Raw genomic sequence first — 24947 nt, 5'->3', positions numbered from 1 at the left:
CATACGGTTGATATCTGACTACGTTACACTGTGCTTGCCAGTGTATTTAAACGATGTCACTAGGTTTGAAACGTACGCGCTCGGCGTGCAGCTTTGTAAACGCAAGCGGTTTCACATACGCACGCTATTTTGCTGCTAATAGAGTTTTAGTACAGCGTTTGTGGCCTTTGCATACGCTAAACGCTAAATGTTTGCGTCCCGCTACGTGACACCGCGATGGGAGTTTTAGTAGAGCGTCTCATCAGTTTTGCGTAGCGACACACTAATGCATACGGCGCCATCTGTCAAATGTTTTCCGAAATGTCTCGCCGGCTGATCTGCTAGCGGAGTGCCGGAGTGTTTGGACATTTTACGACTATCCAAACAAGTGCAAACAAACGCTTTCCCGTCAGTGTTGAATGCAACACATGGGTGCAGCTTGTCAGAACACGGGGTCTCGCTGATCGAGTGCAGCGTTGGTTTGCTCTTCGCCTTCACGTTCATCGCCGCTGATAAAGCGATCCGATCCGGCGCGTTTTGTGCACGGGTTCTGTGTCGGTTGAAAATGTCTTTTTTCACATGCCGCCGGTAGTAGGAATTACAACCACCGCAAAATAACACCGGGCACCAGCGGGGCCACATCTGAGACCGCGCTTTTTGGATAAACAGTGCGCGGTGCACCAAAGGGAACGAGCGCACGATTCTCCCCACGCGGCTGCGAGTTCGCCGCCGATACCAACTGCAGCCCTGCAGCTACGTACACCGCGAAAGGGCAAGGCCAGGCCGCACACACGCGGCCAGGTCATTCGTTCGCTTTTCCAGCCTGTGTCCATGGTGTCTACAGAGATGAAAAAGCCGAAAGAGCTGGCCCGTAGCAGACGGCAGTCTGTGGGAGCGCAATAGCGGAAGTACGTCACCGCTGAGGAGCGGAGCATCATGGGAGGGGAGGCCAACAGCGAAGGAACAGTTGAAAGGAGGAGGAAATATGGCGCGACGATAATTCGCGGTTTTTGATTTACGATTTCTCAGCTAATACTCATCGCTTTAACAAAATTCTTGCAGGAGGAGATTGCTAATACATTGCTTTATTTGGTTACATGTACATCCATGCATCGGCGGAAGGCATTTCAGGACCCCTTTAAAGCATCGTGCAACACAGCCTCAAAAAGCTTAGACGCCGCACAGAGTAGCGAAAGAGACTGATAGTTTCTAGCACTATCTTTAGCACCAGTTTTGAAGGCAGGGACCAAGCGTGCTAACTTCCAGGCTGCTGGAAAAGTAGCATATTGAATTGAATTATTAAATATAGCGGTTAATATGGGAATCAGAAGCTCCCCATAGGTTTTTAATATTGCGGGAGCAATGCCGTCAGGGCCACAGGAAAATGACGGTTTGAGGCGCTTCAGGGCTTTCCGGACGTCGTCCTCACTTTTTTTGGGAACGCAGAATTTAGACGACGCAGAGGAAGAGTTCGACAAAATGTTAACTTCACCCTTTGGAAATACTGAGCTGAAATGATCCGCAAAGGCATTAGCAACGTCTCCAATCGGGTTTCCATTGTCGTCTAGAAGGTTAACGATGCGGCAACCTTGCCAGCAGATCAAGAGCGAACATACTGCCAGAAACTTTTCTGGTCGCGTGTAGCGCTGATTTCTACATTGGATATGTAGTCTGACCGATCGCGATCATACAGCTCTTTACACAGGGCTCTGAAATACTTAAACTCTTTTTTCCAAGCTTCGGATTGTAGCCCGCGAATTTTCTTGTGAGCACGGGCTTTACATTTTAAAGCCTTTCGCAGTTCCGCAGAAAACCACTTCGGAAATTTTGATTTCTTTCTGGACGTTCTTGGTATAAACATTTGCATTCCTTGCTGAATAAGTGTAGAAAGTTTCTCGACTTGGTCATCAACAGAGGGAAGTTTGACGAGGAGAGACCACTCAGTGTTACATAGGTAGTTGTAAAAAGCAACGTAATCTCCAGCAGCATAATTGTACGTCGGATGTGCAGAATGGCCGGAGCATCTTGATTGCCCCGACACATACGGCAGTGAGATATGAAGGACAGGATGAAATTTGTCGGGACGGACCAGCAAGGTATCCGACAGAGACATGGTAAGGTCCGCCTGGTTGGAAAAGCAAAGGTCTAAAACATTACGACAAATGTTTTTACACCTATTACTTTGTTCCAGACCAGTGAAAGAAATAAAGTCTAACAGACAGTAGCCCTTCTGGGAAATGTAATGATGATCGTGTCTGACAGTGCGATCATCCCAGTCTACACCGGGAACGTTGAAATCCCCGCATATAAGAAATTTAGTGTCTGGGTAGGCATTAACAACACCCTCTATTGATGTGACACAGCGCTGAAATTCGGCGTAGTTTATGGATGGAGGTATATAAAAGGTGGAAATTAGGATACTATTTTTTCTACCGCCGAGAACCTCCACCCACACTGATTCTGCAGCAGTTTCAAGGTCTGACCGACGACGGCAGTTCAACGACTTGTCCACCGCAATGAGCACTCCACCACCGCAATTTTTAGAAGTGGGGCCAGTACGGTCACTTCGGAAAACAACATAATTATCGGTAAAATAATCGCTAGACGGAATTTCGGAGGATAGCCAAGTTTCGGTAAGGACGATTACGTTATGTGAGGACGAAGCTATAGAGAAAAAGAACTGAGCAGATTTGGTCCGCAAACCACGGACATTTTGGTAACAAACACTGATCATGCGGGCGAGGAAAGTTCAGACAGGTGCAGCATGGACTCACGTAGTACGCCCCGGAAGGGCTTATAAAGACACGCATTTGGCCACACAGCTGGATCCTGCAGTAATTCATAGCACACGTTGCTTACGGCAACATAGAAGGAGGCATAGGTGTTGTACCTACTTTTTATGCGCTTGCAAGCAAGAGGAGCAGCATCTCTGGCAGTCAGGTACGAGCACAGCTGGGCTTCCGTTGTTTCGGGTGAAAGTTTCGTGACGAACAGAGCCTTCGGCAGCCGCCGCCGCTGTACCACCGTGAGCTCAGATGAGTCCGAGGTTCCAATAATAATAGTAATAATAATATAATAAAAATAAATCAATCGATTTGTTTTGAGGGCCCAAGAACGACGGTGATGTCTTAGTGCTGGTACACTAACAAAAATAAAAAAAAACAAAATGACATGATGCTACAACACGTATCACTAAAAGTACGCTACACTAATACAAGCACAAAGAACGGTAATAACAATGATATCACACTCTATGGACGGAAGAGTTAGCCACAAATAATGTACTAGTTAAGTGAACACACAGAAAATTAGAAGATACTGAGGTAAGGATAAAAGCTATACAAACGAGAAGTTGAATAAAGTGCAGAAGCGAGCAAACAAAGGAAGGTGGCATGACCAGATTGTGTGAACGGAGTAAGACACATACCAAACAGCACTACTCAGCCCTGCACAAAACTTGCCCAGGGAGCCATTAAAACATCCACTTTGTCACCAAGAAAGTTGTACAGGCTTTGCAGTCGGTGGATAGGCGAGTGACGACTACTAGTTGCCCCAGTATGGAATGGATAGCGCGATTGCGTTCACTTCTGGCGAACTCGGAGCATAAGCTGGGACAGAAGTTCTGGGCAGGAAATGACCCCATGCAGGAAAAGATCAGCTCCATCACGCCTAGAACTCAAGGGAATAAGCTTAGGTAGCTGATGTTGACTAGAGGACGAAACAGAACTGCGTCCTAGCTGGTGTTTATATATTGACAGGTATCTTTTATGCACTCGTTCAAGATACTGGTGGTTGGACTGGCAGGTTCCATTCCGAACGACAGATGAGTATACTAATTGGGGTAGGCAAACTGATTAATAAAGCTTCAAAAAAGGAACAGGAGAAGTGAAATCTCTTGGGAACCTGCACACCGCACACAGAGAGCGGAGGGCCCGCCCCACCATATGTCGTATATGGGGAGTGAAACTGACGGAACTGTCGAACAGCACTCCAAGGTCTCGAAACTCGGAAAGTTTTGACAGACGAGCAATATTAAGCGTGTAAGAAAATTGGAATGGATGTGTTTTCCGGCTGTAGGTCATAAGGTTGGTTTTATTAGAGTTAAGAACCATATAAAGCTTTATGTTCATCTTATATTTTTCCTTTGTTTTGTCATGCGCAGCTGCGGTTTTGTTAGTATATAATTTCATGTCTTTCTTCAATAAAAAGTAGTTGTGAGTCAGCGCTCGTCCTGTCCCCTTCTTTGCCTTAGTCTTCGTGTGTGCGTGCTGTTAGGGAAGATGATTAACAATTAATCCCTGCTCAGCACACCAGCGCGCGAAAGATGAGATGTCATGTTGAAGGGCGAGGCATTCCTCTGGGCAATAATTATTTTGTAAACCTTTATATCGTCACCGTACAAAGGGAAAAAGGAGATCTTAATACAGGTAGATACGTCTTTAAGGAAGAGAAATAACAGAAGAGGGCCCAACACGGACCCCTGCCGTACGCAGGTGGTAGGAATGTAGTCGACAGATCTTTGGCCATTTACACTAACATAACAGCGTCTGTTAAGAAAGCTGTCCAGTGAGTCAACTAAAGGTGCATTGACGCCACAGAGCAACAGTTTTTTGAGCAAGAGTGGATGAGCAACAAGATCAAAAGCCTTACTTATATCACAGTACACTGCGTCAATCTGGCCTCGGTCTGCGACTGCTGTGGATGCATGCCTCATAAAGCAGGTAAGGTTAGTGTCATTGACCACCCACTTATAAAGCCATGCTGATCGGGAAACAACGCATTTTTTACGCACGAAGACCAAACTGTGTGTAACGAGGACTCAAAAAGTTTGGACGCGGCACAGAGGATTGAAGGCAGCCGGTAGTTCGTTGGATCTGTGCTGTTGCCTGACTTAAAAATAGAATATATTCTAGAAATGTTCCATCTAGCTGGAAATGTGTTAGTGGTTAAGCAGTTATTAAATATAGGTGTTTAAACAGGAATTAGAATATCTTTAAAAGCTTTAAGTATGGCCGCAGGAATGCCCTCTGGGCCAGACGACAAAGAAGGTTTCATGTGCTTGAGACTTTCAAATACAGGCTTCTCACCAAGAAGAACTGAACTTGCCCCACGCACGCTGTTGATAAATCGAGATGTTTCATTGTCTCTGGGAGGTGCGAAAGTGCCACCAAAGTGACGCGCGAAGGACTTGGCTGCATCAGTATCTCAGCAACAGAAGAATTAACTAAACGAATGCGATAATCTGCGTTATGTGAGTGGGAACGAATGAACTGCCAGAGTTTTGAAGGGTCACGCGTTCCACTAATTTCCACGGACTCAAGGTAGGAACTACAGTCTTTTTTACAGAGCTGTTTACACGTTGGATGGTGAATTCAAAACTCTGCTTTCCACTTATCGAGGCCAGAGTCACGTGCCTTTCTATGTGCGCGATATTTCAGCTTACGGGGAGCTCGGAGTTCATTTGAGAACCAAATAGGAAATTTCTGCGAGTTTTTTTTCTCTTTGGGATAAACCGGTCCATACCGTTGTTTACAATTTCAGTGAAGCAGTCGACTTGCGCGTTAACATCAGAGTGGATCAAGACAGTGGACCAATCGGCAGAGGAAAGATCTTGGTATCAACCTACAATAATCATAATAATAATAATAATGTAATAATAATAATAATAAAAAATAATAATAATAATCAATGTTTATTTGAGTGCCCAAGAACAGCCGAGGCCTTGGTTACTGATTAAGACAAAATGTGGCACTAATATACAGCAGAATCTCACAATATAAACAGTCCGAATAGTTACATAATTAATAATAATCAATCAATCAATCAATCAATCAATCAATTTATTTTCAGTGCCCAGGAACGACGGTGATGTCTTAGTGCTGGTACGCTAAAAAACATAAAAACAAACAAAATGACATGACATACATAAAACACGTATCTCTAAAAGTACGCTACACTAATAGAAGCACAAAGAACAAAATGACATGATATACATAAAACACGTATCTCTAAAAGTACGCTACACTAATAGAAGCACAAAGAACGGTAGTAACAATAATATTACACTCTATGGACGGAAGAGTTAGCCACAAATAATGTACTAGTTAAGTGAACATACAGCCAATTGGAAGATAGTGAGGTAAGGATAAAAGCTATACAAACTAGAAGTTGAATAAAATGCAGTAACAAACAAACAAAGGAAGGTGGTGTAGCAAGATTATGTGAACGGAGTAAGACATATCCTGTTAGCTACAAACAGCACTACTCAGCCCTCCACGAAACTGGGCAGGGAGCCATTAAAAACATCCAATTTGTCCCCAAGAAAGTTGTACAGGCTTTGCAGTCGGTGGATAGGCGAGTGACGACTACTAGTTGCCCCAGTATGGAATGGATAGCGTGATCGCGGGCACTTCTGGGGAACTCGGAGCATAAGCTGGGACAAAAGTTCTGGGCAGGAAATGACCCCGAGCAGAAAAAGAAGATCAGCTCGATAACGCCTTGAACTGAAGGGAATAAGCTTAGGTAGCTGATGTTGACTAGAGGACGAAACAGAACTGCGTCCTAGCCGGTGTTTATATATTGACAGGAGTTTTTTCTGCACTCGTTCAAGATACTGGTGGTTCGACTGGCAGGCTCCATTCCAAACGACAGATGAGTTTTCTAATTGGGGTAGGCAAACTGACGAGTAGAGCTTTAAAAAGAAACAGGAGAAGTGAAATGTCCTGTAAACCTGCACACCGCACCCATTGAGCGGAGGGCCCGCCCGACCATCTGTCGTATATGGGGAGTGAAACTAAAGGATCTGTCGAACAGCACTCCAGAGTCTCTAACCTCGGAAACTTTTGACAGAAGAGCATTATTAAGCGTGTAAGAGAATTGGAAGGGATGCGTTTTCCGGCTGTAGGTGATAACTTTGGCTTTATTAGAGTTAAGAATTAATCCCTGCTCACCACACCAGCGCGCGAAAGATGAGATGTCAAGTGGATGGGCGAGGCAGTCCTCGGGACAATTAATTATTTTGTAAACCTTTATATCGTCAGCATACAAAAGGAAAAACGAGCTCTTATTAGAGGTAGATACGTCGTTACTGAAAAGAGAGAACTAAAGAGGGCCCAAAACGGACCCCTGAGGTACGCCGCTGGCAGGAATGTAGTCGACAGATCTTTGAGCATTTACACTGACATAAAAGCGTCTGTTAAGAAGATAGCTGCCTAGTAAGGCAACTAGCGGAGCATTGACACCACAGAGCAACAGTTTTTTGAGCAACAGTGGATGCGTAACAAGATCAAAAGCCTTAATTAGATCACAGTAGACTGCGTCAATCTCGCCTCGGTCTGTAATAATAATAATAATAATAATAATAATAATAATAATAATAATAATAATAATAATAATCATGATCAGCCTGGTTGTGTCCACTGCAGGACGAAGGTCTTTGGCCACTTCTATCGAGTACAAGCTGAGTCCACCCTTTCCACAAATAGCGCTTCCAGTTACGAGCAAAACAGTAGGGGGGCCAATGGGCCTCCTTGAAAAGCCAATGAAAGAAGGCGAATTGGCTGCGTTGTGTCAGTGTTGACTATCAAACTTGTAGAGAGAGCCATTGGCATAACAGATTCGAATACCATCAGTAAACAATGAACACACTTTCACATGCGGTAGACCACAAAACCGGAATCGGTGATAGACACGACGGAAAGCTTTGGCCAGTGGCAGCTATACTAAGGCTACTGGGGCTGAAGTACCCGTAACGCCCTCCAGAGTAGACCTTGCACAGTGAATGTTAGTTTGAATGCAAGGTGGAGCATTTTAGCGTGGAGCATTTCAGCGTCCGCTTATCTGGCGACCCGCTACACAGGAAACAGGGTGGCACCTGCCCTTAGAATTAGGGCAAGACACTGTTGATCATAGACGTCTAGTAGAAGGGACAGTGAGTTGACGAAGACTGCATCCTATACTACGAGTTACTCGCCTTGGTTTGTCATCATTTAATCCTCCATGCCGTCACAACGCCGCATTTCTGTCGTGATAGTCCGAATTGTGCTGTAGGGTTACAGGACCTCTACGATTAGCAGCTGCTCCATGTGGGAGGACGGCGAGAATATAATTATTTTGATGTTCTTGCTCTGAAGTTCAAGGACGAGGTACCTCAGGCCTTTGACCACAAGCTCGCCTTCTTTACTAACTTATATTTTAGTGCACCATCGACGCACGTGACGAGCTACAAGTGACTCCTCCAATACTGACCGAAGCGAGAATTTTCTTGGTATTTAGAACAGCAAGCAAGGCATCTGGAAAGTCCGCAGCACCATACGGCCGACCAGACAGGTCAGCATTGGTTACCGCAGAGTAAAGATTGATGTTACCACAAGGCAGACGGGGACGTATGACCTTGTAGGTTCATGTAGGTTCTGGATTCATAATGTGGCGCAGCGTGACCACCTCCGCTAAACGCAAAAGCGCTGTTTGCAGCAGAAAGCAGTGCAAACGCGGCGGTTCCAACCGTCGTGGTCTTTGTATTTGGCTAAAAGTAGAACGAGGGAATGCATTGTGGCGTTCGAATTAGAAACATGTGCTCCAGATATTTGCTGAGGCCTGCAGGCATAGTTAGAGCAAGCTAATTACAGAAGCAGTGAAGCTTTTCACAGGCTCTTATTACCGTTTATTTATGACTTCCGAGGCGAAAAAACAAGAAAACGAAAAATGCAAAACAAGGGATGCAGTGGTAGGAAAACACGATTATGGTAATGTGAACCCAAAGCCGCATCACTAGTAGCCTGCATGATAAACTTAAACACGGAAATTACAAAAGTACGAAAGCTCGTTATGCAAATAGCGCTTATGCAGCGCTAAAAAAGGGCGGCTCGTAAAGTCTAATTTAGTCGCAGTAACAGAGAGATGAAAACGGCGCATTGGGAAACGAAATATTGCGATTGTAATGAGTGGGCACAATCGCATTACTGGAAAGGTTTCTGTAGGTCTGTGTTTTCTCTACTTGGATGGACTCTGAGGCATCTCTCCTCAGCAGCAGCTCTGAAGCTCGGTCGGTATGGAATTACGTCTAGGAAAATGAAGCGAGGAAACCCTAAAATGGTACACGGCGACCAAGGATCCAGTAGCTTGCTGCAACTGAAGTCACCACCAGTCGGCACCACTGAAACCATCGCGTCACGAACATTGCACGAAATTTCCACAAGATACTGTCGCTCAACAACAATTTAGAAACACGGACGAGCGAAAAGTAGTTAAGCGTACGAAAATTTGCAGACGTATATACAGAACACCGCTTACGTCCCTGATACGAGCGTAAGCTACCAATGCACTCTCTCTGTTTCCCTGTTTGATTTGTTCGTTGCCTTCTATCCGACGACCCCCTCACACCAACCCCTCCCTCCCTCTAAAAGTGGAGCTAAGCCTGTGCCTTTTCGGGCTCAGTTGTTCGAAATCTGCCGTATCCTTGAGCTCATTTAAGCACACTACTGCGGCTGCCCAACACTAGTGCCTCCATTGGGAGTGGCTTTGGCGTCTGCTTTCACGGTAAAGCAGTCTCTTTACAACCGACAACCAGGACCACACAGTAGCTAAGATTGCTATTGCCTTTCCTTTACTAGCCGTCTCCATGGGTTTCGGATAGTAAATATTTGCCCTGATTCACAATGTCTAGCTTTAAGCATTTGCCACTAGTCATAGAAGCGCGATAAACGCATTTATCGCTTGCACGTTTTGAAATGTCACCATAATTTTGGGGACATTTTGCTTTGGAACGTTACCTATCAACGTAATTCGCTGATGCCCAGATGATCTTCAAAAGCGACCACTTTGTGCCAGTTTGCGCAAGCGCATAGCTTACAATGACGTCTAAGATGAAGCAGCGCACTTCTGTGAAAGTAATAAAGCTTGCTTACGAACCCTAGACCTTGTGTTATAGTGTTTTACACGTTATTACCCTGTTTGGTAGTTCTGGTGGGTACTTTGCCCTGGTCAATTAAGGAACTCGATACGGTCACTGGATCTGGAAACTAAAGCGCCTCGAGCGGCAGTATTTTGGAAAGTCACCATGAGCACAGGTGGGGCCGCTAAAGTGTGGAACATCGCAATAGCATCAAAGGCGTTTTAAGCCGTCGCGGTCAGAGGCTTCGGAAGTGTTTTGAAGGGGAATGCTGAAAACAATACCAGTGACGACGACGATGACGACGATGGCGACGAGGGCGACGATGATGATAATGATAATTGCGATGATTGCAGTGCCGACGGTGATAATGATAACAATATTAACAGCGACGACTACAATGACAATGATGTGGTTCCAGAAATACGGGAAGGGGGGGTGGGAATTCGGCCTCTGAATTGAATAGTGGTTTCGCGGAGGTCACACCCGGCTTTTGAACTCATTCTTTAATTAAGCACGATTTATTGTAACGGCTTTTTATTCAGTTCAAGCGCCCCACATAATGTAATAATTGTAATAACCACTCTGTAGGCGTACCGATTCACCTACTGCTCTTTTTAAAAGAGCGGATCTGCCCAGCCTGGCGGGCCGCGCCAAGATTCATAGTCTGACAATTTTGTATATGATTGTACACAACTCTTTGAAAATAAATCCGGCTAGTTATGTTAAGGCTAGCTGTAAGCGCCAAACATGAAGCAAGCATTGCCACACACCTGATGAGTATTCTTTCAAGAACAATGTTTTTGGCCAATCTTTTTTTCCACGAGCCATACGCGCCTGGAATGCACTGCAACCCACTGTGTTGACACAGCCGACAGTTGACAAATTTGTTATTCGCGCGAGTGAATCTGCGCTGACTTTTATGTCGCCGTGATTTCTTGAGTTGACGATGTCGCAAGTTTTAACTCTGTGTCTGTGCAATTGCTTTTTGTATTTGTTTTTATTATGCTTGTCATTTGCCCCAGCAATTCAACCAATGTTTTTTATTCACGACGATTCTTTGCCTTTCTCTGCGCCAAATGTTGCACAACGCCCGGGATATATGCATGATATTTCAAGTGCTTGCAACATGTATTTTTAGTCTATATATTATTTGTTTTTACAATGTGACTCCACTCCTGCAATAATCCCATAACGGTATTTACAGTATCCTGAAAGAAATATATAAATAATTAGGGCTCTTATATCTTTGATTAGAGAAGAGAATCGTATCCCCTACGTGGCACTCCAAATGCACTTTCAAACGCCTTCACCCAACATCGTGAGTCAAATTACGAGAAGAAAATAATTTACTCCCCCTTACAGGTACATCAAAACTCTAATGATATTAACGTGCCATAACAAGTTTTAGGACGAGAAGAAGAATGGCGAACGAGGGATTCAATATTGGCGCCTTGGCAGGCGGGACGTGTGGTGACAAAAAAGCGACTGGGTCGTGTTGAGCCTCGCAGTTTGGACCAATCCAACGGGTTATTTATTCTTGTTTGTGGACACAAGGCTTGTCAAATCCTTCCAGAAATGTGGGGATCAGGTGCTGAGCTTATTCTTTAAAGTAACAGCTGCGGCTTCAGCCCCGCCTGACTCCCTGTTCCGCAGCCCGTAGTAGTCGATATTACGGGAAAAGTAGAGATTCGAATTAGCTTCGCAATGGGCTTGGCATGTAGCGTAACAGTGAGTGGGAACACATGTAAATAGCAGCAAAAACAGAGAGAAAATATTTGTTTGCGTAGGAAGTTAGAACAAGTAGTAAGAATGAAAAAGTGAAAGAACGCACATCTTCACCTGTCTTTCTCGATCTCTCTATTCTCGCAGGATTGGTACGCGAGTATTTTTTGTCTCCGATTGTGAGTAAAAAATCGTCGTGGTTTAAAAGAGGCAAATGGCAAACGGTCACTCGTGGTAAGCACTCGTCGCCCCATTGACCTAGAATGGGCTCTGAATCGGTCGATACACCCCAATAACAATGTCTCCTAGCTTTTTTCTTTCGTGCATCCCGCAGTCCAGACCTGCCAACTTCCACATTAAAGCACCCAAATAAGTTCGCTAATGCCCTTAAACCTTATTAAAAAAGGTCTTATGTATTTTCCTTATAAAGAAAGAATAAATATGGGGATATAGAGTTTACACTGAAATATTACCATAAAGAGTGTTCTTCAAAATTCAGAACAATCGGGAATTGGCAATAAAACTGGAGCGCCTTAAGGGAAAGTTCTTGCAAATTTCAGGTGTGAATTTGGGTTACGAACGAAATACGGCCTGCTATAAGTGCCTGTGACACGAGAGTGATAGCTTACGAAAAGTTTCGTAAACAACGCCTATAAACAACTATCTAGGAAGCGTTCCGAACACGGGTATGTAAGGAATAAAAAAGAAACGAGGGTAAAAACGCATAAAATTTTAAAAATGTCTGCCTCGTTATTAAACAGTTTTTCCAACTCAGCTTGCTGGTAATGGATGCATGAATGTTTGAGAGTTACGCTCGGGTGAACAGAGTGCCGATAAAAATCGTCAAAAAAGAGAAAGGGCAATTGATGAGTGTGTTTGTTCCAGTTCAAACATGTTAAAAAGAAGGAATGGTACCTGAATTTCAAGCAATATAATGCGTTTAAATGGCCATGAATAAACGGCTGATTGAAAAATATTTCAACGACATTAGTATTTCATTTTTCCACTGAATAAAACAGGGCGCCAAAACTGCCGTGGTTTACGATCCCCTTCAAGTAGAAATACCCAGGCAAGAAATGTCGAAACAAAAGACAATTGGTGAGTTGCAGCCTTACGGCATGGAGAAAAACACAGTAGAAAAATTACTGAAGTGTCGACATTCGGAGAAACTGTGAAAGAATTAGTTGGGGCAAACATTCGAAAGTGAGTCTCCTGATCGTTATGGCTGTCTGCACCGCAGAATTGAGGAGGAGAGATGTCTGAAATATTCTTGGTAGACAAAAATAACACAAGAAAACACACCCCCAAAAGAACACCGACGCAGTTTCTAGAAGTAAAACGGTTACAAATGTACGAGGCTGATGAGAAGAATGAGCGCTTTCTTTGCCGCGGCGTCCATGCTTGTGCAGTCATTAGATTTTCGAATGCATATAAAGTTCCTGGAAAAGCAACGCATGGCTATTTTTGAGGGGTAGTCGTGTCTGACGAGGCGAATTGCGGCAGCAAATACGTAATCCATGACGTTAGAATGCAACAGCTAAAAATGAAAAAAAAAACGTTCTTGGTCTTCATCTTTGTTTTTTGCTTGCAGGTATTCACCACTGACTTCATTTTATATATTTAGCTTTCTGCAGAAGCTGCCAGAGAGCCGGTGGTTACTAAAGGTTCAAGGTCGTCCTGAAAATAGCTGGTGATGCAGACAAAAAAAACGGTGTACGAAAACGCGAAAAAGTCTCCAAAACAAGATGAAGCTATTTTGGGAAACCTCTGTACGTTGCAAGCCTCAGCGTCTGGCTCATGGGATAAGCCGATTACTTCAGATCAGACTTGTGAGCAACCGTATTTGGAGCCGGCGTCGGGCTCAACTTTGCTGCAACGCTGACTTTGGCGGCAGCTTTTCGATTGGAATCGTTCGTACACGCTCTAATTGAAGTGGAGAGATTTATTTGTAACAGACAACAAAGTGCGGCAAACGAAATACAAGTAAATATCGCAATTTAACGAAGGGTAGGTATTTGGATTATAAACACGAAAAGCAAATGTGAAGAGCATTTCGAATAAAAATGGCACAGTTTTCGCCTATCAAGGTAATACCTATTCCGTGCTTTTTGTAGTAACCTATACCGGCATCATGTTTCGCTTTTCAGGGGACAAATGATTTATCCTGTGCACGGAACCGTGCTTAAGTTAGACTGCTTTAAGAAAGTGGGGAGTCAAGTGTTTATAAAAGTTTTTGGAACGAATGCGATCGCGATAGCTAGGAAGGTTCTCACGATACCTTTTCATGGTAGCAAGGACAGCCGCCATTTAAGTCGGGTAGGCGCTAGTAAGAGATGCCTCTTCAGTATATGATCTAAAAATCCTACGAAAGACAAACTTGACATGGCCTACTGTAAACTCTAGAGAGTCTTATTCTAGACGCACGCAGAACAGGAAAATTATATCGTCCTAGACATCGCCAAAAAATACATTGCTACTTTGCCTTTACGGAAGCTTCCGCCGGACTTTCTACTTTATTTCACATTTTTTTCTTACACAGCAAACTAGAAAAATGCCCAGACAGAAGAAAAAGCTGCAGCAAAGTAGCTTGGCGGTGTTTATGTCCATTTCTGGACACCGAGGAAAACAAGCAAAGCTTAGAATGGACCAGTGAACAATGCGTAAGATATTGTGATATACATTCTGTGATGATGTCAGGGTCCGGGTGTTATGAACAATGAGACAACGCACACGTGACAAGCAAAGCAAAAAACGAGAGGCAAAACGTCTCTCCAGGACACGGGAGAACAACACCAAACAGATGGAGGACATGAAAACTGTGGGCAGTAAAGCGTAGAAATGAGGTTCTAGTCACAATAGTTCTAACAGTAACAACAGTTACCGAGCTGGAAAAGTAAAAGAACGAGCACACAGTTCTTGTTCAGGTTGCCCTGAACAAGGTTGCCCTGAGGTGCCCTGAGGTTACAAGTCCTAAAAGAATTCATTTTTATGTTTTGCAGGGAGCTTATATCTTAAAATAAGAATAAGCTGGACAGGAATTACCTTCTAGGCATTGATAATAAAGATCTTGTGAACAATGGGAACACCTTCCTGCTCATGTTTCTCGTAAATATTGTCTTTACAGCTGCTGTCAAAAAATGGGGTTGACGTCATTCGAAGCACTCGTGTGAATTGCAACTGTCAACGCATTTAATTTCACTGACGCCGCGCCCATGCTTTTGTCACATTACACAGGATGCAGCAGTTTCCGCCCGAGACTCTGAGCGTATGCGTCAGGACTCATGTGTAGTGGTTTAGAGCAGCTTCGCTGGACATCCACTTACGCAAGTCGGGATGGCGACTGTTTTTGAAGAATGCCTGCCATTAGTTGTCAATAGCTTATGGTCGCAAGACGATGGTGCAAAGGCACCTGCGAGTAAGTCAGACATGTTGACAGCGATTTTCTCCCCCCCCCCTTGCTCACGCTGCCTAACCTACCCAATTGTGCGTGTTCGTGTGCGTGTGTTCTTGGGCGCGTGTGTGTGGAGGGGCGGGGATGACCAAATTGTCGTAATTCTCGGTCTCGCAGAGTCCTGGGGTTTTGTTACCCCTATAATATTTCTCTAGCTTACCTTATGCTATGAATAAAATTAGCCCTAATGAATATTTCACCTGTTTCTATTAAAAACAGCGCTTTTGTTGAAATTCACATTGTTATATATAGATTTAAAATCAATAGGCATACCCTGTACATGTGACTTGGCACTCCTATTTGTATTCTTCAAGTTCAAAAAGCTTTTTCTATGTGTTTACATACGCATATCACGCATCACTGTACTGCCACCTTGCTTTATTTTGGTCCCTCATGACGAGAAATGGTCTTTTTATACGTTTTCTTGGCGTTCTCTATACCGAATGCCAAATTTCCTCACGATTACTATACTCATTAATGCGACACTTGAGCAGAGCGCAAGCTGCAATCTTCTTGGTGGCGGCGTTTAACTGCTGCGTCTCAGGAAGAAACTTCAAGAGAACAGTGCAGACGACAGAACTAAGCTAGGCTAAGCGCTATTTTTCTTAAAATTACAATGTACCGACAAGCCCTTTAGCAGACACTTCTGCTTGAAGCAACGCGCCATCAACGAACGCTCGACGACGCGCTCTAACTCTAACGTTATCCCGCAGCGCACCGCTGCCGCCGAGCGTGTCTCATGCGGCCTTGGCATGCCGTCCTCCCCCTCACACTTCCGCCATACCTTCCTCCTCCGCTGAAATACTTCCTTTGTCTCGTCTAGTTTCAGCAGCCTCTTCTTTCGCTCGGTTTTGACGAGGCTGACGGCGACGTGAAACCACAAGACCGAGAGCTTAAGAGATCCGTTTTTAAATCCGGTGCCATTGCGTGCTCGCTTTCACTTGTTGTTTCATCAGGAGAGTTTTGGTTTAAGCAGAGACCACAAGAAGGGTCCTCAGGTCAGCGAGATTTCTGGTACGTGTGCTCCCCACCTCAGAAAGTGCACGCTTCTTAACAGGATGTGAAATATGGGGGTTTGACGCTCACTTTTTGCAGTGATGTACGTACAAATTTGGGTAAATGCGGTTCCTTGTAGATACTGCGGTTCCTTGTAGTTCCTTGTAGTAAGCACGAACCGACTGGCTCAACAAGTTTTGATAAGTCGTTTTCCTGGCGTATATTATCGTTCCATTGATAGCTGGGGTGCTTCTTGCAATTGCACACTGCTGGCTAGATTTGCATACAGACGAGGTTTCTTGTGCGGTTATTCGAGGTGCTTGACATCTCACATTGCTCTCTTCTCTCACCTACCAGATTTTGCATGCACGCCTGAATATCGCCTCACGGATTTTTTTGTGGTTCTTGCACACGAGAACTGGTCGGGTTGTAATCATATCAGTGCTCTTATTTCTGTGAATTAGGTTGTCGTTTGGCGGCTATGGTAGAGTCTGTGGAAAACGAGTTAATTACTTGTTCTGCGTATGGCGGTCTCGCTTCAGCAATTTATGTAATCGTACTTGTGGATCGCCTTTCGAAAAGCGCGTGTGTCACTTGCTTCGCAACTGCCGTGAAACATCTTTGTATGGTGCTCTCTCTCTCATTGCTTCATGTAAGCGTGTCATGCCTTTTGTGCGGTCACGCCCCTTGTTCACTTACATCGCGTTCCACTGCTGCTAGTTCTACGCATTAGATTATCGTTCCGATTCTATCCTTCCTGCTCGGCAAGGCTCCTTAACCCCTTTTATATCGGTGTTCGTTTTTCACTTCTCTTTGTGCAATATTGAGCGCAGCACATTAATAGAAACAAGTCCAACATCGATATACGAAAAAGAATGCTGGAAAACGAAGATGTGGTTCGCTGCATGGTTTTATTATGGGGACGCGGTAACCCACATGATAAACCTAGATGCTTCTATAGCAGTTACTTAACAACAGAAAACACTTGTTAATCGACTCAAAAAATTCCTAGATAGTTGGGAACGGCCTACACTCATGCATTCCACATATGGCTTTAAAAGCACCTTACAACACTTCTCACACTTTTTTTAAACCCTGAATGCTTGTACAATGTAGGCAACCAGCACGCCCAGAAGGTATAAATTAGGGGGTCGCAAAATTCCTCAGCCACAAAATAGTGCTCTAAGCCCATCAGACAACCTAGAAACTTGCTCAAACGATTTTTCTCTCTTTCCCGGTCTTGGCGTTCTTCGACCGCAGAAGTTGCGTCAATACAGCGGTGTAGCGGCTATATACCGGCTTTCCTTGAGTTCAGGAATGAAGGCATTTTATATCCACTTTAACAATTAAGAAAGCCACAAAAAATAAGCAGGTACGATTATCGTGCTCAATTCAAAGCACAGAGGTTAAACAGCTTTTTGGTGAGCTGTCCGCAACGACTACTCACCGGAAATTATTCGCGTTCATAATCTTAGCCTTAAAGATCAGACGAAAGAGCCTCCTTGCTGAAGAAAAGAAGGTCGGTGAGGGCTGTTTGGTAGCCAGGAAGCCATTTTCGGTCTGGTAGAATAAGAAAAAACTCCATCTTCAAGTTGGTATCTTAGAGGTACGCCTGTAGAACCATGTCGACGCAGCACAGGAGTGAGGACTGCAGATGAAGCTGGAGGAAACGCAGCCAATAAGAAATAAAACATTTACCATTCCTTCTTAAAGAAAGTTAAGAGAAGCGAGAAAGCTTTCTCAAACCAAAACTGCATCGAACGTACGTCGAAATCTTCGCTAAAGGCCAGTCGAACCTTCGCTGAAAGTGCGTATAATCGATTGTCAAACTTTCAAATACCCGAATCGCGAACGAGGAACGAACACAGGCGAGATTTTTTAGGCATTAAATGAACTCATCAACCAAGTATCTCAAGGTATACCAATATGTCATTTATAAGATAAAGGTACTCTTTTCTTATAATCTAGAACCGTTGCTTTTCCGCGATTTTCAAGTAACCGTTTTTACACAAGGGAAGCCACTTTCAAGGACGTGCTGTGTGTCCAGAGTTCTTATCAGACCTCTTCCCTCAACCAACCGTTTCATATGGAAATACGTTAGTTTCTCGACAGAACCCTTTTGGTCCCACCAAGAAAGCTCTCGCCTATTTAAAAAAATCCGGGCCATCTCCACTAACGTTAAAACTTGGGAGGGGCAAAGCATGCAGTGTATTAGTGTATTCGAAGATTGTACGTCGGTCTCTCCCCACACGGCGTGTGCTGATATACACGACATCCCAATTGCAAAGATGGCGCAGAAGTAAAATCGGAAATGGAAAACTGCGAGTGTAGAGCGAAAAAGAAGCAAGCAAGCAAGCGCGAACGAAAAACGAGTGTCCAGTGTGCTCTTTTAGCACGCGTTTTTTCCCACGTTGCTAAAATGTTCTACTGCGAAGCGCACGCAAACGAGAGTGCCAATGTGTTTTTACAGGAAAGCAGGATACCTCTAACCAGCCAAGAATATTGTCGTGTCCGCGTCAGCAGAAAACTCCCCGGCTACTACTGGCTACACAAAGAAACATCCTAGACTACTACTGGCTACATCCATGCTACACAAGCAATGTTTTTCCTGGCCAGGGATCGAGCCAGGGCCCCAAGAGAAGTGGCACGAGAGTCCGTCGGCTTGCCGTCTAAGATACGCCCACACGTAGAGATGGAGGGGGGACAGTGGGTGGTTTTGTATTCAGCGTCTGAGGAGGAGGAGGGCGCTAATTTGAGGCGACACGTGAAACAAGAGTGAGGGGAGGCAGTGAGAGAGAAAGTGTTTGTTAAACTGAAAATATTTACAAGGCGAAGATTTGCCTCTCGACAGAGGGCACAGGTCTCGCCGGGAAAGAAAAGAGCATTGAAAGAAATGGCAGTGAAAGGGCAACGGAAAATTAATAATGACAACAGGCTATTACACAGCTATCTACAGACTATATACATACACACGCAGGTTAAATACAGAATAGTTACATACACACGCACTCACACATACACACACACGCACACAAAAAGGTTAACAGGGGGTAGGTAGTGGGTGGGGTCTGGCTTCGACAGTTCATGGGCGGATGTTGAGGCCCGACTCGTCGAGGTACCAGAGGAGCAGCCTGAAGGCCTCTCAGTACAGCATGACGGGTCCCCGTGGACACAGGATGGCCTCTGCGTCACCCTTGACCACCTGGGAGCAGAGGGGAGGCTCAGAGATTATGTCAGTGGCTTTTTTAGAGACCGTAGACTGCGTGTACACGTCGGCAAGACCTGAGCGCCCCGCGTGGAGTGGAGACTGTTGCGCCGCGGGGCAGCGTCCTGAGTCCACTTATCTCCAACCTTGCCGTGGTGGACCTTTCCAGCCGCCTTCCGGAATCCCTAGAGTACCCGGTAGAGATGGCCATCTATGTCGACGACGTGGAAGTCCGGACCCGAGGCCCCACCAAAATCGGCAGGCGGGTACGCGCATCCCTACAGGCGGCCCTCGATGCAGTGGTGAACCCCCTGACGAGTAAGGGGCTTCGACACTCCCAGGACAAAACGGAGGCCATCGCAATCCATCCGCGCCCAGCCCAAGCCCGACGCACTGCTCCACGGCCTCTCAACAGCATACCCCTCCCCTGGCGACGCAAAGTCGTCTACCTCGGCCTGGCCATCGACGAAACCCTCTCATGGAGGTCCGCCGTTGGGGCACAACTGGACCAAATGACCGCGCCGTTAGGGGTATCAACCAGCTCGTGGCACAGGGTAGAGGGTGCTCGCACCAGTGGGCGCTCCGGATCTACGGAGCTTGCACTGTCTCGCGTGTTCTATACGCAATCCCCCTGGTGAAGCTTAGGGACGCCCAATGGAAGACCCTGGAGCGGCTCATCGAAAGGCCCTTCGGCGCTGCTTCGGCCTCCCAAGAGACTCCCCAGTGGCCAGCACCCTGGCAGAAACCGGAAGCTGGCCCATCCAGCTGCTCGCCACGCAGACAGTGCTGCGGAGTGGAGCGCCTGCACCGAGCACCTTGGGGTGACCACCTCCTGGCCAGGCTTCACTCGAGAGGCCAAACCCGCAAGGGCAGCATGGCCGCTCTATTTGAGGACTCTGTTGAAGTCCCTCAGAGGGCGCGCCTTCTTCCCCAACCGCCACCTGCAGCCGTAGGCCTAGACGTCACAATCATTCTGCCAGGATTTAAGTCTAGGGCGAGACTGCCAGAGGTCGGGATTCACTAGGAAGCTGCTGTCCTCATAGACTTGGCACTGCCGGGACAAATCCTGACACACAAAGATGGCTCGGTTCTTCCAAGTGAGGGACTAGGTTCTGCTGCCTGCACTACCCCGGCCAGAGGAGCCCACCGGCAATGCCGGCTGCCGTTTCCCCCCAGCTCCACAGCGGCCGAGCTGGCAGGTCTACACTTGGCCGCGGACATGCTGCGGGAAGATCCGCCACCATCTTCTGCGACTCCCGGCCAGCGCTACTTCGCCTGAGTGAGGCATCTGCATCACAGGGGCAGGTCAATGCTACTTTTTCTAGTTTCCATTCTATTATTGCGCGCCTAGAGGCAGTGGCGCTGGGAAAACACTCCTCCTCTCATTTTTTGTTTCTTTCCGCTTCTCTCCGGAGCGACTACGGGCGCGCATGCGCGATAACGGTCACCGCAGTTGCTGCTTGCGCACGGCAGGCCGACGCGCGTCTCATGTAGTTGGCGATTTCTCGTATGTGCTCGATGTGCTCCCTCGGACATTACGGTGCTGCAAAAGGAACGCCAAGAACACCAGGATGAATCGTAACGCAAAGACTCTTTGAGTGCTGTTAGCAAAAGGTGAGAACGTCGTTCGTATGCCGTACGTGAAGCTGAGCTGAAGGATAGGACTTGTGTCGTGCGTGTGCTGTGCTTGAAGACAGACCTAGTCTGTGTTGTATTGGTCATCGGTGTTTCTCGCCGCATGTTGCGTTCGCGCACGTAACGCGAATAAAGTGTTCAAGTGATATTCGAGCTGGCGTCGTTACTGCTGAAGCGGCGTGGCTTCGTGCCGTCGGCGCCAGTTGCCAGGTGGGAATAAGGGGGGGGGGAGGAGGGGGGGAAGGAATCCAACCGGAATGAGAGGGGAGAGCATTACCTCTCCCCCACGCAAGCTGCGCGCCCTCGCATTGTTGCCATGTCAATTATAACGCCTTCTAGGCCAACATGGCGGTGGCGTTGCTAGGGCAACAACAACGCAGTAATGTTTCCCCAGGCTCACCAGGGGAGAATATGCCGCATGAGTCACAATTAGCCCGGACGCTGGGTTGAAGGCTAAGAGCCCGCCTCCTGACGGGGGCGAGGTGGCCATCTCGAGATGCCCCCAGTTGCCAAGCTGTGCAACCTGCAGGGACAAGGCAGCAACCCCCGACTGCAGTCGCTTCCTTCCCACGTTGGTATGCCTGGGAAAGAGGCTGCAGACGATTTAGCAAAAGCATCCCCCAATGCCTCAGTGGCCGCTTCCCTGGTGCGCTATGATGTTTCCAGGGACGTCATCAGGCGAGAGGTGGCCGCCCGCCACCCCTGCAAACGAGTGGCCACCGGTGAGGCCCCGCGGCTCCTTCCCACCAGAGGGATATCCCAAACAGAGCGGTCCCTCCTCCTCCTCCGGCTCCGCGCCGACTGCTACAGCACAGCAGCACGCCTCCACAGGCAGGGTCGCAAGGCAAGGCAGGGTCACAACTGTGCCCACTGCCCCGTCCCCGATACACTGGATCACGTCCTCTGCTCCTGCCCTGCGTATGCGGGTGCCCGGAACAAACTAGTGTCTAGGTACCGGTTGCTGGGGCTACCATCAGCAGTAAGAGAGGTGGTACTATAGTCACGCATGTCGTCCTCCTGCCCACCCTTCGAAAGACACTCCTCTCCGTGTTGTTTCTGCCGGCACACGGCCGGGCTAGAGCGGCGGCGGTTGGGACGCCGCCCCGGCGAATCCCAGGTAATGGCTGGTTTTACTCTTTGTAGAGCCACGTGCATGAATTCAAGTGATGCCGCATGGGTAATCGTTGTGGGTGTCGTTTACATCATGAAAGAAACACACAGCGCGCAAAACAACAGGACGAAATATGGAGGGATGTACAACACAAGCGCTGGTGTTGTACGCTTGTGTTGTACATCCCTCCATCTTTCGTCCTGTTGTTTTGCGCGCTGTGTGTGTTTCTTTCAAGATGATTTACCAACTCGCCCAACTTTCGGTGTCGTTTACAGCTTTGCAGTCCCAACACCTTCACAGCGTGGATTGAGGCAATTTTTTAGATGCGACGCATCTCTTGCTCTGAGGCATGTCCCTCCTGCGTCGTCGTCGGCGGCATCCGCACGCCACCTGCGCATGCACGACTCTCCTCCGCTGTTCTCTCCGACAGCTGTGCGCAACCGTCTCACTCCGTCTCATTATCATAAACAAGAGCTGCGTGCACGCGCTTCGCTCGCTTCGCTCCGCTCCCGTCGCGCAAGTGCGCGCATGGGCGACTCTCCTCTGCTGTCTCCTCTCCTTCAGGCGCTGTGAATATAAAGCGGGTAGCGCGCTGCGGCGGTTCAGTCAGCGCTCGCTCTCGTTCGACTCCGCGTGACTTTGCTTGACGACTGCGTGCTTGACTTGATTCTTCCGATGAAGACGTGATGGAAGCGACGGTCCCTTCAGCGAGTGGTGTGACACAATCCAATACCAGCGTCACTCGAAATGCTAAAGTAAAAGTACGCCCATCTTCCCGCGTATGAGAACACTCGCATGTGATGGAAATGCATTATACGCGTTCACAACACGTTTCACCCGATTTAGAGAATCAACCTAACGGAAACACCAATTGAACCCCCCGATGCGTCGCATCACACCAGGGTTCCCTCGCGGGAAGATGGGCGTAATTTTTAGTACGCGTTACGTTCTGGCGGGATGCGTTGGAAAACGTGTGTCCTGGTGTTTTAGTAGCATGTCTAAATGAGAATACAACATCGGACGACGACGGCATGAGGTGATTACGACATGAGATGCGAACATCCCGCGGGCCCCTGCGGTGCTTCGCCCCTAAAACATTATTTTGGTGAGTGGTGAGGAACACCCGTTATCTTTACACCTTGGACTGGAAGTAGCTAAGACTTCGTTGCCCTGCTGAGGCGTGTAGAATTTTGATCTCAAAACAGGTCCAGGTTCCCCAACTGTGTTTTCGTCTGCTCATCCGTCTGCTCGTCCGGAGCTTCAGCTGATGTTGGAAGTAAGTTGAAGACTCTGTCCAGAAGCAGGACACACGAGGGTGACCAGTCGGAAAGGAGAATCAGCTTAAACCGTTGTTTCGTTCATTGGGTCCACTTTGGTCTTTTTGTAGCATTTTCGGCTACTCTACACTAGCAAATTTCGTTTGGCCCTGACGATACCATGTTAATTCCCAACTTCGTATATTAAAGAGATATTCTAGGATTGCGTTCTCCTGGTTTCAATGGCCCGCAAGTTCAATACCTCGTTTCTTCCTGTATTGTTTATGCACCTTTATTTTCACGCCAGGTGTCTCGGCCGAGAAACATTTTTTTCTTAAGGATGACCGGCGATACACTTTACGAGCTCAACCTAATTAAAGCGCCGCTTCTACCTGATACAACGCAAAGATGCGGAACCTTTCAACGACCTCCTGTTAAGAAAGCAAAGGCGCGAAAGCCTAAAACGAGAAGACGAATTTCCATACCGCTTTAATAAAACTGAGAAAGAACGAGACGGGGCTCCCAGCCTGGCACTTTTTTTCTCTCATCGTCTCGCCTTTCGTGCCGCTGAAGCAATTACTACAGCGCTTTTCCAGTCTCCTGCTATTTGTCCGTCTTTTTAGTGCTTAAACCATATCAGCAATTATTCGACCAACCAAGAAGACCGGCTTACTTTTCTGCAACTGACAGCCGATGCATGTGTTTCTGTTGTCTACCCGTCAATTTTACACGTTGGGAGCCACTGAAGCGGTGAATTGTTCTATAAAAGCGATAACATTGCGTGGTCACCGCTGCCACAGTGATTGGCTTAGAACGCGAAAAAGCGCCATCCCCGACACGCTGCGGCCAAGACCTGCACTAGAAATCGCAGCGTCTGCGTGTAACCTGTTACAGAAATACTCACTTGCGGCGTTAGCGTGAAACATTGTGACATACCGTTCTCTGGTGAATAAAATAAGGGCGCTTTCTTCGATACGCACTGAGCGTTATCTAGTGGTCCCCTTGCCACTCTCCGCCTGTTCTTTAGAACAAGTGCAGGAAAAACTAGACCCGCCGCGGTGGCTCAGTGGCTAAGGCGTTGTGCTGAGCCCACGGACGCTGGTTCGTTTCCCGGCTGCTGTGGGCGCTTTTCTGATGGAGGCAAAAGCGAAAACACCCGTGTATTCAAGATTTTGGCGCACGTGAGCGGTCCCCAGGGGGTCAAAATTAATCCGGAGCTCTGGAATACTGCGCGCCTCATCGCATGCGTCAGTCATAATCACCATAGTCAATCAATCAATATAATCAATGAGCGTGAAGAACCTGGAAGTTCGGCCTCAGCAGCGTATAAGGAAGAAGGACGAGTGTTAGAGCGAACGGCCAACGAATTCATGGGGAATGTTTTCTTTTTTCAAGACCATGATTTTTTGGTGTAAAGTGGCCCCTCAGCTCCATTATGAGCACAGTTCTTGTAAATAAGGGTGGCTCGCTATCTTTTATGTCTTTTGAAGACAGGCTGCAAGCATTTTAACACATTACATTATTCTTCCGCACCGCATCGCGAGTTCCGGGTTTGTACTTATTTTGCTAGTTGTGTCGGAATATCGCAGAAACCTCTGACCCACATTTTTATTGCCTCTGAATGTCCTGTACTACTACTCTTGGCGGCGAGCCTGGATGTGTGCCGTACAACGGCCCCTTGGCTGCGCACATGCGGCATC

This window comes from Haemaphysalis longicornis, unplaced genomic scaffold (genome assembly GCF_048455015.1).
Source record: "Haemaphysalis longicornis isolate Haplotype H1 unplaced genomic scaffold, Haemaphysalis longicornis Haplotype H1 scaffold_6, whole genome shotgun sequence".
Taxonomy (NCBI): Eukaryota; Metazoa; Arthropoda; class Arachnida; order Ixodida; family Ixodidae; genus Haemaphysalis; species Haemaphysalis longicornis.
The sequence above is the reverse complement of the archived record's forward strand: the minus strand, read 5'-3'. Positions refer to the sequence as shown.